Source organism: Dermacentor andersoni, chromosome 3 (genome assembly GCF_023375885.2).
Source record: "Dermacentor andersoni chromosome 3, qqDerAnde1_hic_scaffold, whole genome shotgun sequence".
Taxonomy (NCBI): domain Eukaryota; kingdom Metazoa; phylum Arthropoda; class Arachnida; order Ixodida; family Ixodidae; genus Dermacentor; species Dermacentor andersoni.
In genome coordinates this window covers 158,271,731-158,284,797 of record NC_092816.1, presented here as the reverse complement: position 1 = coordinate 158,284,797, position 13,067 = coordinate 158,271,731, and the positions used below count along the sequence as shown (strand labels likewise).

The following is a 13,067-nucleotide window of genomic DNA, read 5'->3' as shown; positions in this document are numbered from 1 at the left end:
TCTGTGATAGCGCATACATGTGTTGCTCGATTTCTTTGCCTCAATCTATCGAAAAGGTGAAACAGCTTATTTGCTGCGCTCAAATTTCGCATTAGGAAGTAACGTAATCGTCGGTAATTTTTTTTCTTCTCCGTCAGCAAAAAAAAAAAAAGTGCATATCTCCTTTACAATCAGGCATACAACACAGAACTAAGCATTCATTTCAATAAAGCAAAGCACAAAACTAGCGTCAAAACCGCATGAAGGATGATAAAGCGCCTGTGAACGATGCGCGACACGTTCCTTCTCCGCGCGTGTGTTTCCCGGTAAAGATTGCGGTGGTCTAAGCTGATCCGATGGGACAGGCGCAACAGCAGCATACGAATCAGTGAGGAACGTCACCAAACTTCATATATAAAAGGTGAGACCTACCTAGTAACTCATTCAGTTGATTGCAAGACCGCTGCGGGTAGACCACGCAAAGTTAAGACTCCCGAAGCAGCGTGATTACGATGAGCGTCGAACAGCGCAAAATCGTAATTCTCAACAACGGTGTCGTGCTATGACTAGGCAGAACAATAGAACATTTCATACCCCCACTGGCGGCATTTGAGTGGCTTTGCACCAGCTTAGCTGGCCATCCACATTTGCAGGGTCGGGATGGCGAGTCAATTTTTTTTACAGCCCCCCCCCCCCCTCCCTACAAGACGCGGCCGCCACTGATTGCTTTTCATCCTGTGACCTGTTGACTGGCAACGCAGCGCTATAGCCGCGCCACTAGGCCTCAACGGCAGGTTATATATATATATATATATATATATATATATATATATATATATATATATATATTGTGAGCATTATTCATACGCTTCATATTCTCACCTGTACATACTCATCATCACCGTTTTGGGGCCTGGTGGTGGGGCTCTCACTCGAGCGAATAAAGAAGAGTCTGGCTGCCTAAACCTCGTCTCACAAGTGGTGGAGTGTGCTGTCCGGTTCCTTCGCCCTCTCGCTCCAGGTCTCTCTCCAGACTCACCTACGCTACATCCCTGGAGCTCCGCTCGGGTCGCCGCCTCTACCAACTGCACTCAGCCATGTCGCAAGACCAGCAGACCAGTACCACGACATCCACCTTGCCTACTCCTGCGGGAACTCCTTCTTGGACAGTCACCACCCCTCAGAAGGATCCACCGGTATTTGCTGGGCTTCCAGGCGACGACGTTGAAGACTGGTTGGAGCTATACGAGCGCGTGAGTGACTTTAACCACTGGAACGAATCAGCAAAACTTGCTCACGTCGCCTTCTACCTAACCGGAGTTGCGAAAACGTGGTTTTCCAATCATGAGCTCGATTTGGTCAACTGGAGCATCTTTAAACACCATCTACGCCAGATTTTCGCGAACTCATCTGTCCGCTCCGATATCGCTAAGAAGAAGCTTGCTGAGCGTGTACAGCACTCAGGCGAGTCCTACACTTCGTACATAGAGGACGTCCTCGCCCTCTGCCGCCGCGTGAACACCTCGATGGCAGAGAGTGACCGTGTACGCCACCTGCTCAAGGGTATTGGGACTGCGGCATTTAATGCTCTTGTAGTGCTGAATCCCACTACCGTCGCCGACATCATCACTACCTGTCAGCGTCTCGATGACCTTCATATGCTCCGCTTACGCCCTGACACATCTGATTTCCAGGCGTCCAACGACAGCGAGCTACGTGCTTTGATTCGCTCCATCGTCCGTGAGGAACTGCACGCCCAAGCTTCGTCAAACCGTCCTGAGGTCCATCTGACGCCCCCTGGTGGCGGCCTACGCCATATCGTGAGGGAAGAGATAGCTGCCGTGACCTGCCCGCAAATCACGAGCCCGCACCCTATCCATACGCCCACGTACGCTCAGGTTGCCTCTATAGCGCCACCCTCCCAACAGCCACCACAACAGGCACCTGCACCGCACATGTCCCTGAATCCTATCACTGCAAGACCATCGCCTGTTCCGTCTTATAACGCATGGAGCCCACCTCGACCGGTTTGTTACTACTGCGGCATCCGTGGCCACATTTCCACGTTTTGCCGACGCCGTCAGCAAGATGAAAGACGTGGCTATGACGGCTTTGAAAGGGATCAGTTTTCTGGCCCTGTACCACGACGTCGGCGTTCTGACTACGATTATTATCCACGACGTTCCCCATCTCCACAGGACTTCAACACTGCCGGTTCATTGCGTTTCCCGCGTCGTCGCTCTCCATCACCGATGCGGCGCTCTTCTTCCCTTCTACGACCGGCTACTTCGTCCCCCGATCACCGCCCGGAAAACTAAATGGTGCAGCTTCAGGAGGGAAAGCTGCATCTTTTGGACAACGTGAAACTCCTCCGGAGCGCCCGTCAAATGTACTTCTGGCTTGTGTTGAAGGTGTCCGAATCGAAGCCTTGGTTGACACAGGTGCATCGCTTTCCGTTATTAGTGCTGACTTGTGTTCTCGATTGCGAAAAGTGAAGACACCGTATAATGGCCCTCCCCTTCGTTGTGCTAATGCCGTTCTTGTTCAGCCCTCCAGTGTTTGCACTGCGCGCGTTTTCATTGATGGCATCCTCCACCACATTCAGTTCGTCGTGCTATCTTCGTGCACTTACGCGATGATTTTGGGATGGGACTTCCTGTCCTCCGCCTCAGCTTTCATCTCTTGCCGTCAGCGAACTATTCATATGACAGACACTGAATCTTCATCCGCTGTCAATGATCATAGCCTGCGTTTTGTCACGTCTACCGACTGTTTCATTCCCGCGGGCAATGAGCATATTCTGACGCTGACTTCCGACACTATTATTAATGGTGATGTGTTCCTTGCACCGAGCGGTTACTGCATTTCTGGTGGGCTTAGCCTTACTCCTAGCCTAGTTCGGTTTCAGGGCGGTAGAGCGTTAGTCGCTGTTCATAACCCTACTTCTTCGCCAGTTGTGCTCTCCCAGGGCTCTACTGTGACGTGCTTTACTGACACCGAACCTCTTTCGCTAGTACCGCTTCACACCGAATCACCACCTTTGTCTACCACAACTGATTATCACACTGCTGCCGCTGCTTTAACGGCCGCGATAAATCCCGATTTGACCGCTGCGCAGAAAGAAGACCTTCTGGCACTCCTGCACAAACACAGAGCCTTATTTGACGTCCACTCCAAGCTTCTGGGGCGCACTTCCGTCGCAGTACATCGCATCGAAACCGAAGGCAGTTCGGTTGTACGCCGCCGTCCGTATCGCGTGTCTTCCGCAGAACGGAAAATCATTGCGGATAACGTTGATGACATGCTAAAAAGAGACATCATTCGGCCATCCTCCAGTTCTTGGTCGTCTCCTGTCGTGCTGGTTCGCAAGAAAGACGGCTCTGTACGATTCTGCGTCGATTATCGAGCCCTTAATAAGATAACGCGCAAAGACGTATATCCGATGCCAAGAATTGACGATGCCATTGACTCCCTCCAAGGTGCAGAATATTTCTCTAGTCTAGACCTCCGATCCGGATACTGGCAAATCCCCATGCACGAAGCGGACAAGGACAAGACAGCCTTTGCCACACCAGACGGACTTTATGAGTTCAACGTCATGCCATTTGGTTTATGTAATGCCCCTGCAACATTTGAACGCATGATCGACACAGTTTTACGTGGCCTTAAGTGGAAGACCTGTCTGTGCTATTTAGATGACATCGTTATTTTTTCTACAACTTTTCGTCAGCACCTTCAGCGCTTGGACGAAGTTTTCACATGCATTTCCAACGCTGGACTCCAACTCAACACAAAGAAATGCCATTTTGCCAGAAAGAGCATCAAAGTGTTGGGCCATCTTATCAGCAAAGATGGCGTTCGACCAGATCCCGAAAAGGTTGCTGCCGTGCTTCGCTTCCCTCGCCCTGAAAATCAAAAGCAGTTAAGAAGTTTCTTGGGCCTGGCATCCTACTTCCGCCGCTTCATCAGTCATTTTGCGGCCGTGGCGTCGCCGCTCCACAAGTTGCTCACGTCGGGCACTGCTTTCCCTTGGACAGATGAATGCGAACTTTCTTTTCAAGCCCTCAAGCAGGCATTAACCACCGACCCTGTCCTCTGTCACTTCGATGAGAACGCACCAACTTGCTTGCACCCCGACGCTAGTGGCCATGGGATCGGTGCTGTACTTTTACAGCATGATACCACCTCACGAGAGAGAGTTGTTGCCTATGCCAGTCGCGCACTAACACCTGCCGAAAAGAATTACTCGATCACAGAACAGGAATGTCTCGCAGTAGTTTGGGCGATCCAAAAATTTCGACCATATCTTTACGGACGCCATTTCACGGTCATAACTGACCACCACGCCTTATGCTGGTTGTCGTCCATCAAAAATTTGTCTGGACGACTTGGTCGCTGGGTGGTACGCTTACAAGAGTACGATTTTGACGTTGTCTACAAGTCTGGGAAAAAGCATCAAGATGCCGACGCTCTCTCTCGCTGCCCGCTGCCACTATTAGCTTCGAGTACACCTCCCCATTGCTCGCCACTTGATGATGAGACTAAGTCGTCACTCCCGTTATTACCGTTATTACCTCTATCGGTTACTGACACGTTATCTTCCAATAGCGTCACTCACCTCGCCTCGTGTCAACGTTCTGACCCCTACTGCAACAGCATCATCCAACGCCTGTGCGGAACTACATCTGCACCAAATGCCAGATTACGTCAACAACTGCGACTATTTAAGCTTGACAACGATGTGCTGTACCGCTACATATACAACTCCGACGGACACCGCTGGGTACCTATTCTTCCCCGTTCGATGCGCACACAAGTCCTTGAAGCCTTACACGACGACCCATCTGCTGGCCATTTGGGATTCCACAAAACATACCACCGCGTTAGGAGCCGTTTCTTTTGGCCAGGCATGTCTACCTTTGTGGCCAAGTACGTCGCTTCTTGCGTTCAGTGTCAACGGCGGAAACGACCGACTTCGCCTCCTGCTGGGCTTTTACAGCCCATTCCATGTCCCGAGACACCGTTTGCCATCGTCGGGATAGACCTAGTCGGCCCTCTGCCCATAACGCCAGCGGGTCATCGATGGGTCGTGACAGCTGTTGACCAGCTCACACGTTACGCAGAGACCGCTCCTCTACGCTCTAGTTCGGCCTCCGACGTTGCCACCTTCTTTCTAGATGCCATTGTGCTGCGCCATGGTGCACCTCGCGTACTGTTAAGCGACCGCGGCAAGACTTTCATGTCAACAATGCTAGCAGAAGTACTCGGAGCTTGTGGCACAGTTCATAAGACAACATCCGCATATCACCCACAAACAAATGGCTTAACCGAGCGATTTCATCGCACACTAATAGATATGATATCAATGTATATCGGGCCAAACCACGACAATTGGGACAAACTTTTACCTTTCGTGACTTTTGCTCACAACACCGCTATCCAACGAACTACGGGATACTCACCTTTCTACCTAGTTTACGGCCGTTCACCGACATTCACCATCGACGCCGCTTTCTTCAATGCCCCAACTAACACCTCGGCCAGTATACCCGAACAGTTCGTCTCGAGACTTGAGGAATGCCGTCAACGTGCTCACTTCAACACAGAAGTCAGTCAGTTAGATCGCAAGCAACGTTACGACATCTCTCGTCGCGACGTCTCCTTTCGTCCTGGAGAGGAAGTGCTCCTTTGGACGCCCATTCGTACACCCGGTTTGTGCGAGAAGTTTGAATCCCGCTTTCTTGGACCCTATATTATTAACGAACAAACATCCCCCGTGAACTATCGCGTTACTCCCGTAGACGTTTCTTCCGACCATCGTTGTCGTGGTTCGGAGATCGTTCACGTTTCGCGCCTAAAACGCTTCGTTCAGCGTTCCCCTCCTGGCTAAGTCGCGGCCTGGCTGGCCGCTTGCGCGTGCCGAGAAATTAGTGTGAGCATTATTCATACGCTTCATATTCTCACCTGTACATACTCATCATCACCGTTTTGGGGCCTGGTGGTGGGGCTCTCACTCGAGCGAATAAAGAAGAGTCTGGCTGCCTAAACCTCGTCTCACAATATATACAGAGAGAGAGAGATAGAGAAAATACACCAAATACAAAAGACGTTTAGCCTACTCTTGGAGCAGGTTTCGTCTGAATATTGCCCATACGCGAAAAGGGACGCGGACAAGATAAAAGCATTGGAGTCGAATCCTAAAATTTTCTACTATGTACGAGTCCTTTTCAGTGCTCTGCACGCTAAATATGAAAAGAAATCAATTTGTTCCGTTTGCTGAGTATTTTCGCTGGAGGAGGCCGCTCCCATGACCAGAAAATCAGTCGCCATTAGGCAATCGAAAACGGTCGTTATTGCATATATACGTAGCGACAACATGGTATGCTCTTTTTGTGTGTCTGTGTCTTGACACCATGGTTAGAGGGTGGAAGCAATACCTCCATATTCCCAAAGGAAATACCCACCTCTGCTTCCTAACTACAGTACGAACTGCATTTCTTTGGGTGCACAGTGATATGACTATATGGAATCGGGTGGGAGATCGGCATGCTGATGCTACCTTTTAGATTTTTGTGGTATCTAGCGCTATACCAAACGTCATTCAATGGTGTGTTTTGTTGTCTGAGACGAAAGAGTGATCAAGGTCAAATTATTGTAAATTCTTATTGCGGATTACACGAATATAGTTAAGAGCTTCTATACACTTGTAATGCATCTGACTTCATATCTAGGACGATAATTTCACATTCTCTTCCCGTCAACGTTGAAAAAGCAACGCGCGCACTGAAGAAATGTGCTGCAAAACTTACGAAAGCTTCCAGGAGCACCCAGTGGTAAAATAAAAGTGATTACACAGGTCACGCATTCTCACGTCTGAGCTAAACTACGCACACATCTTGCAGTGCGGCAAAAGATGTCCAAGTAAAATCATGACGCCCTTGTTTAATTTTAGGAAAAACACTGACAAATTCCTCACATGGCTGTGTGAAATACAATTTTAAATACAAGTTCCGTGATATTCAAACTTTAGGCTTTATGCTTGGTTTTTACTTACCGTATATGTCATTCATGTCCACGTCTGCGGATTTCTCCCTATTGAAAAACGCCTGAAAGATACACGCCCGATTAGGCAATTAGTGTTCCGCATGTATCGTGCATTTCATCGTGTGGACATGTATGTCTCTGCGAATGTATTTTTTCGCAACAAGGTTGTTCTTAAAATGAAATTTCCTTTGTATCTTCATCAGGGTTTAGCGCTAGTCATCGTTTTGTCATTGGTTATTCTTGTGGATTTATGAAAAAGGAAATCAGGACCAATAACTATGCTTTTGGTGCTGCTGCTATCTGGCCTTGCATGAACAAGGGCCCTTCGGTATGTGCCGCTGTGTACGTGCCCGAACTGACAACGTCAGCGCTGCATGTGTACAACCAGGCTTTGACAATGGGCATTCACTCTTTCATGGCGAATATCCCAAAACAAACGAACCAGCTTGCTACAAGAAGTATGAAGCCCTAAACGTATTTGTACAGTGTACTTTGTAATACATGCACCGTTAAACAACATTACTTCATCGACAATGATCTATCTTCGCCTTCGTCCTCATCAAGCGGATAACTAAAAGCTACGGGCGGTGAAGTTGGGCTTCGGTCATATGCCATGCCACACTGAAGGTGCTACCTTACCAAAGGCTCCGGCAAGGTAGATCTAAACTGGTGGCGAAGCTTTCATAGGAGCCCACACTTCAAGGAAATGGCGGGGCGTGGCAACCATCGCCATCTGTATGTCGCGGGGAGAATTTCTATAGAAAATAAATAAAGCAGGAAGCGTGACCTCACACACGGGAATGGAAGTGAAGTCAAGATCTTACGCTGCTTGGGGGGAATGTTTCAATTTCTTTAGCTTCCGACATTTTGACCACTACGCCAGCGGTTATTAGTGGCGCGAGCTTCGAGTGACACTCTTGTTTCTCACACAGCACTTCCAGTGCACCTCCTGACGCGACCGTCGAGGAAATTCAAAATAAATCGGAAAAAAGAAAGAAATGAATAGTACCGTACCAAATAATGCGTTTCATTATAGGTATATCACAGCTTAAGCTTAGTTACAAGCTGAGTTGCTGAAGTGTCTGGAATAATTAGAACTAATTAAAAATCACTGACACCACAGGTGACAAAAATTTTAAAGAAATGGTAGGCGACCCAAATGTTTGACTGAGGTGTCTCTTGTCGCACTCGCACCTCGGCGCTCATGTTCTTAGGGTAACTTTAGTCGAACGCAACGCGCTAACTGAACTCGGAGACAACTATTCCATTAATTAGCCGGTTAAATATCATGCCACGTTGTTATGTATGAAGTCATTAGTGACGTCATTACTTCCGCTTTCTACTTGCGGTTTTTCAGGAATTTTGCCAAACTCGTGCTCACGTGGCTGTCTCTCAGGTCTACGACTCTGTGCTTTAGTATATTGACACAAGGCAGAAACATATTTAAACAACGCGCGCAGGTTCATGCACCCCTCAAGAGGACAACGGCGTATTGGAGAAAAAGAAGACGAAATGATTGCACGTGTTTTCGCCGCACGCACTTGCATCGTAGATGGCCGTTGTCAGCGTCTACAAGAAGAAGAAGAGGTGAAGCGACGCTCGAGAGAGAAGAAGAAGGCATTCTTGATCTCCTCTTCAGAACGCGGCAGTCCTTTTTATTTACCCCCAGGGCACAAGTTAGCCCACAATAGATAGTTGTGTCTGGACTCCCTTAATTGTTCGTTACAATTCTGGTGGAGGCGCTGGGTAATGACTTCCAGCCCAATTCGAGTTGGAGAAAGCAGCCCGGAACCACGCCATCTCAGACCCAACGAGTTCACGCCTGTCCACCAGCGCACGAGCCGTCGCCTACGTGGTGAGCCGCCTGAGTTTCCTCTTTTGCCGGAGCAAACTATAATAGCAGCAGCAGACAATCCTGAAATGACATCCCAGACAGCCTCAACCCGCATCGTCGTCGATCAGCCGCGGACGCCGGAGCCGTTTCACGGCGATACCTTCGAAGACGCCGAGGACTGGTTGGAAGGCTTTGAGCGCGTCGCTGACTACAATGAATGGGACGAAAACCGGAAGCTCCGCAACGTTTACTTCGCGTTGCAAGACTGTGCGCGAACGTGGTTTGAAAACCATGAAGCTGTCTTCCGGTCGTGGGATGACTTCCGACGGGAGCTGTTGGCCACGTATCCGAGCACAGACCGCCGGGAAAAAGCTGAAGCCGCTTTGCAAGCAAGAAGCCAACGAAACAACGAAAGCGTGGCAATGTATATCGAAGATATGTCCCGCTTATTCCGCCGGGCCGATCCGAGCATGAGCGAGGACAAGAAGCTTCGGCACCTGATGCGCGGTGTGAAGCAGGAGCTTTTTGCCGGTTTGGTTCGGAGCCCTCCACGCACCGTCACCGAATTCCGCTCCGAGGCGACAACTATGGAAAGGACTCTTCAACAGCGTGCGAGACTCTACAACCGCGAGATGAACGTCGCCTCCATGGATATGATGTCGGTAATGTTCGGGAACAGCGTCGAGGTCTTACGAGAACTCATAAGATCTGTGGTTCGAGAAGAGCTCCAGAGGCAACAGCTGAACAACGGCCCCACAGCGGTCTCTTCGTTAGCAGAAGTGGTTCGCGAAGAAGTGAGACACGCAGTCCGCGAACAGCAGCCGCCAACACAGCCGCAAGCGTCGTCACCGGTACGGCCGACGGTATCGTACGCCGAGGTACTCAGAGGATCTCCAGGACGTACTTTCATCGCGGCAACTGCGCATGTACCCGAAGCTCGGTTCTTGCCGTCTCCGCCGGAGACGAGATTCCGGAAGGCCGACATATGGCGCACTCCTGATGGAATCCCACTGTGCCACCACTGCGGCGAAGCTGGTCATCTCTACAGGATGTGCGAATACCGCAGAGCGGGACTTCGGGGGTTTTCCGTAAATGCTCCTTGCCCAAGAAACGGTGAACGCCCATTCGAGATCCAGGAGTATTTGTCAACGCGCCAAAGCCCGCAGACTTCACAGCAACATCAACCTCGGTCAACAGTGCCGCTGAGCTATCGGCCACCGAGCCCGCGTCCATCCCCAAGCTCTCCAAGGCGACGCCCCCAAAGCCCACGTCGGGAAAACTAATACCGGCGACCTGTGGAGGTGAGGCCGCTGTCGACGCAAGAACAGAGCCTCCAGCGCTGAACGACGGACGCGAGAGCAGTTGCGGAAAAAGTGACGTTGCTTCAGATTTATGTGTGTTTATAGACGGCTGCGAAATTACTGCTTTAGTAGACAAAGGCGCAGACCATTCCGTTATGAGTAAAGTGCTTGCCAGAACACTGAAAAAAGTGCTGACTCCTTGTAGAGGACCGCAAATTCGAACCGCCGGAGGACACCTTATCAACCCGGTGGGCAGGTGCACTTCTAGAATCGGAATACGCGGCTTTATATACGTCGCCAGTTTCATTGTCCTGTCAGAATGTTCAAGGGATTTAATTATTGGAATGGACTTTTTGCAGGCGAATGGTGCAGTTATGAACTTGCAGGAATCCTGTGTGTCGTTCTCCACGAAGCACGCCATCGCGACATTCGAGTGTGAAGAACAATTTGATGCTCTTCAGATTATAGACGACGACGTCACGATACCCCCAAGATCCAGCATAGCTGTCGCCGTAAGAAGCACCGTATTCAGCGACTATGAAGGAATAGCAGACAGTAACACTGGGCTCTTACTCGAAAAAGGGATCTGTAGGGCAAGGGGTCTGGTTCAGCTGCGTGACGGGTGCTCGAATGTCTTCCTGACTAATTTTGGAAATGAAGTCCAGCATGTTGCGAAGGGAACTGTCATTGCCCGCCTTAATGCTTATGAACAGATTACGGATTTGAGCCCTTCCGATGCTGCACTACTGGATCCTGACAACGTAGACTCCATACTCGCATCTGTCAACATCGAAGCAGCACTATCACCGAGCCAGAAGCAGCAAATAGAGAACCTTGTACGAGAATTCGCCTCGTGTTTCTCAACGACATCGAAAGTCCAGAGAACATCCATCGCCAAACACCGTATCATTGTCGACGAAGCTGTGAGGCCTATTTGCCAGCATCCCTACCGAGTGTCACCGAAGGAGAGAGAGATCATCAACAAACAAGTCGAAGAAATGCTTAGAGACGACGTAATTCAACCATCGACCAGCCCGTGGGCTTCGCCTGTGGTGTTGGTAAAGAAAAAGGATCAGACCGTGTGCTTCTGCGTTGATTATCGGAAGCTAAACGTCGTCACAAAGCGGGATGTCTATCCCCTTCCGAGGATCGATGACACCCTCGATAGACTACGTGATGCGAAATTCTTTTCCTCTCTCGACCTCAAAAGCGGATACTGGCAAATAGAAGTGGACGAACGAGATCGTGAGAAGACAGCATTCGTCACACCTGACGGACTATACGAATTCAAGGTACTTCCGTTCGGCCTCTGTTCCGCACCTGCCAGCTTTCAGCGGATGATGGACACTGTGCTCTCCGGGTTAAAGTGGCAGTCCTGTCTGGTTTATCTTGACGACGTCGTGATTTTTTCTACCACCTTTGCTCAGCATGTGGAACGACTAAGGACTGTGCTCAAAACTATTAGTTCAGCAGGACTGACGATAAAGCCACAAAAATGTCACTTCGGCTTCCATGAGCTCCTTTTCCTCGGCCATGTGATTAGCTCCGAAGGCATCCGTCCTGACCCTGAGAAGACCGCAGCAGTAGAAAAGTTTCCTAGACCAACTGATAAAAAGGCCGTTAGGCGATTCCTAGGACTTTGTGCCTACTACAGGCGTTTCGTCAAAAATTTTTCATAGATTGCCGAGCCATTAACGCGATTAACGAAAGAAGATATGCCTTTCGTCTGGCAAAGTGAACAAGAAGATGCATTCAATGAGCTACGACGGCGACTTCAAAACCACCCGGTCCTTGCGCACTTTGATGAGGAAGCGGAAACAGACATCCACACAGACGCCAGCAATTTAGGACTCGGTGCCGTCCTCGTTCAATGGCAAAACGGAGAAGAAAGAGTGATTGCATACGCCAGCCGCACTCATTCGAGGACTGAAATCAACTATTCAGCCACCGAAAAAGAATGCCTCGCTGTAATATGGGCCATAGGAAAATTCCGGCCATACTTATACGGTAGACCCTTCCGAGCAATCAGCCACCATCACTCATTGTGCTGGCTTGCAAACCTGAACGATCCTTCTGGACGACTTGCTAGATGGAGTCTGAGGCTGCAGGAATACGACATAACGGTCGTGTACAAGTCAGGTCGCAAGCACAGTGACGCTGATTGTTTATCACGTGCGCCGGTCGAATCTGATCCTGTGAAAGATGGACACGACTTTCCGTTTCTTGGAGCCGTGATCACATCTGAGATGGCCGAACACCAACAGTCTGACGCTGAGTTGCTCCTACTCATCAGGCACCTCGAGGGACACCCCGTCCATGTTCCGCGAGTTTTCTGCCGGGGATTGTCATCGTATGTGATGAGAAATGGTGTCCTGTAGAAAAGAAATTTTGAGCACAGCACAGAGAAATTTCTACTCGTCGTTCCTTCAGCTTTGCGATCCGAAATCTTGGAAGCCTGTCACGATGACCCATCAGCAGGACACCTCGGAGTGAGCAGAACGTTCGCCCGAATTCATGCTAAGTACTACTGGCCAAAGCTATTGACTTCAGTACAGCATTATGTACGAACATGTCGGGATTGCCAAAGACGCAAAACGCCTCCATTAAAACCCGCAGGCCTCCTTCAACCAATAGAACCCCCAGGAGCCCCGTTCGAACAAGTAGGAATGGACTTGCTCGGTCCCTTTCCGACATCGTCATCAGGGAAACGATGTATTGTAGTAGCCACGGATTACCTAACCCGATATGCCGAGACATCCTCTCTCATCAGTGCAACGGCTGTCGAAGTGGCTGAATTCTTTGTGACCAAGATAGTATTACGACACGGTGCCCCTGCAATTATTATCACGGACCGAGGAACTTCGTTCACAGCCGATTTGACGCAATCCATTATGAAACTGACTCATACC

The 13,067-nt window shown here is 49.7% G+C and overlaps 1 protein-coding gene across 2 annotated transcripts in view; it reads right to left on the bottom strand.

Annotated features, from left to right (window-relative positions):
* Window positions 1-13,067, bottom strand: part of LOC129383097 (uncharacterized) — a 167,653-nt gene that overhangs the window by 54,503 nt on the left and 100,083 nt on the right. The window contains exon 5 of one of the 2 annotated variants that reach the window (XR_008611029.2): window positions 7,033-7,085. The exons of the other annotated variant lie outside the window; for it this stretch is intronic. The gene's annotated coding sequence lies outside the window, so the exon portion shown is untranslated. Of the gene's footprint in view, window positions 1-7,032; window positions 7,086-13,067 lie in introns of those variants that run through there. 2 annotated transcript variants of the gene reach the window in all.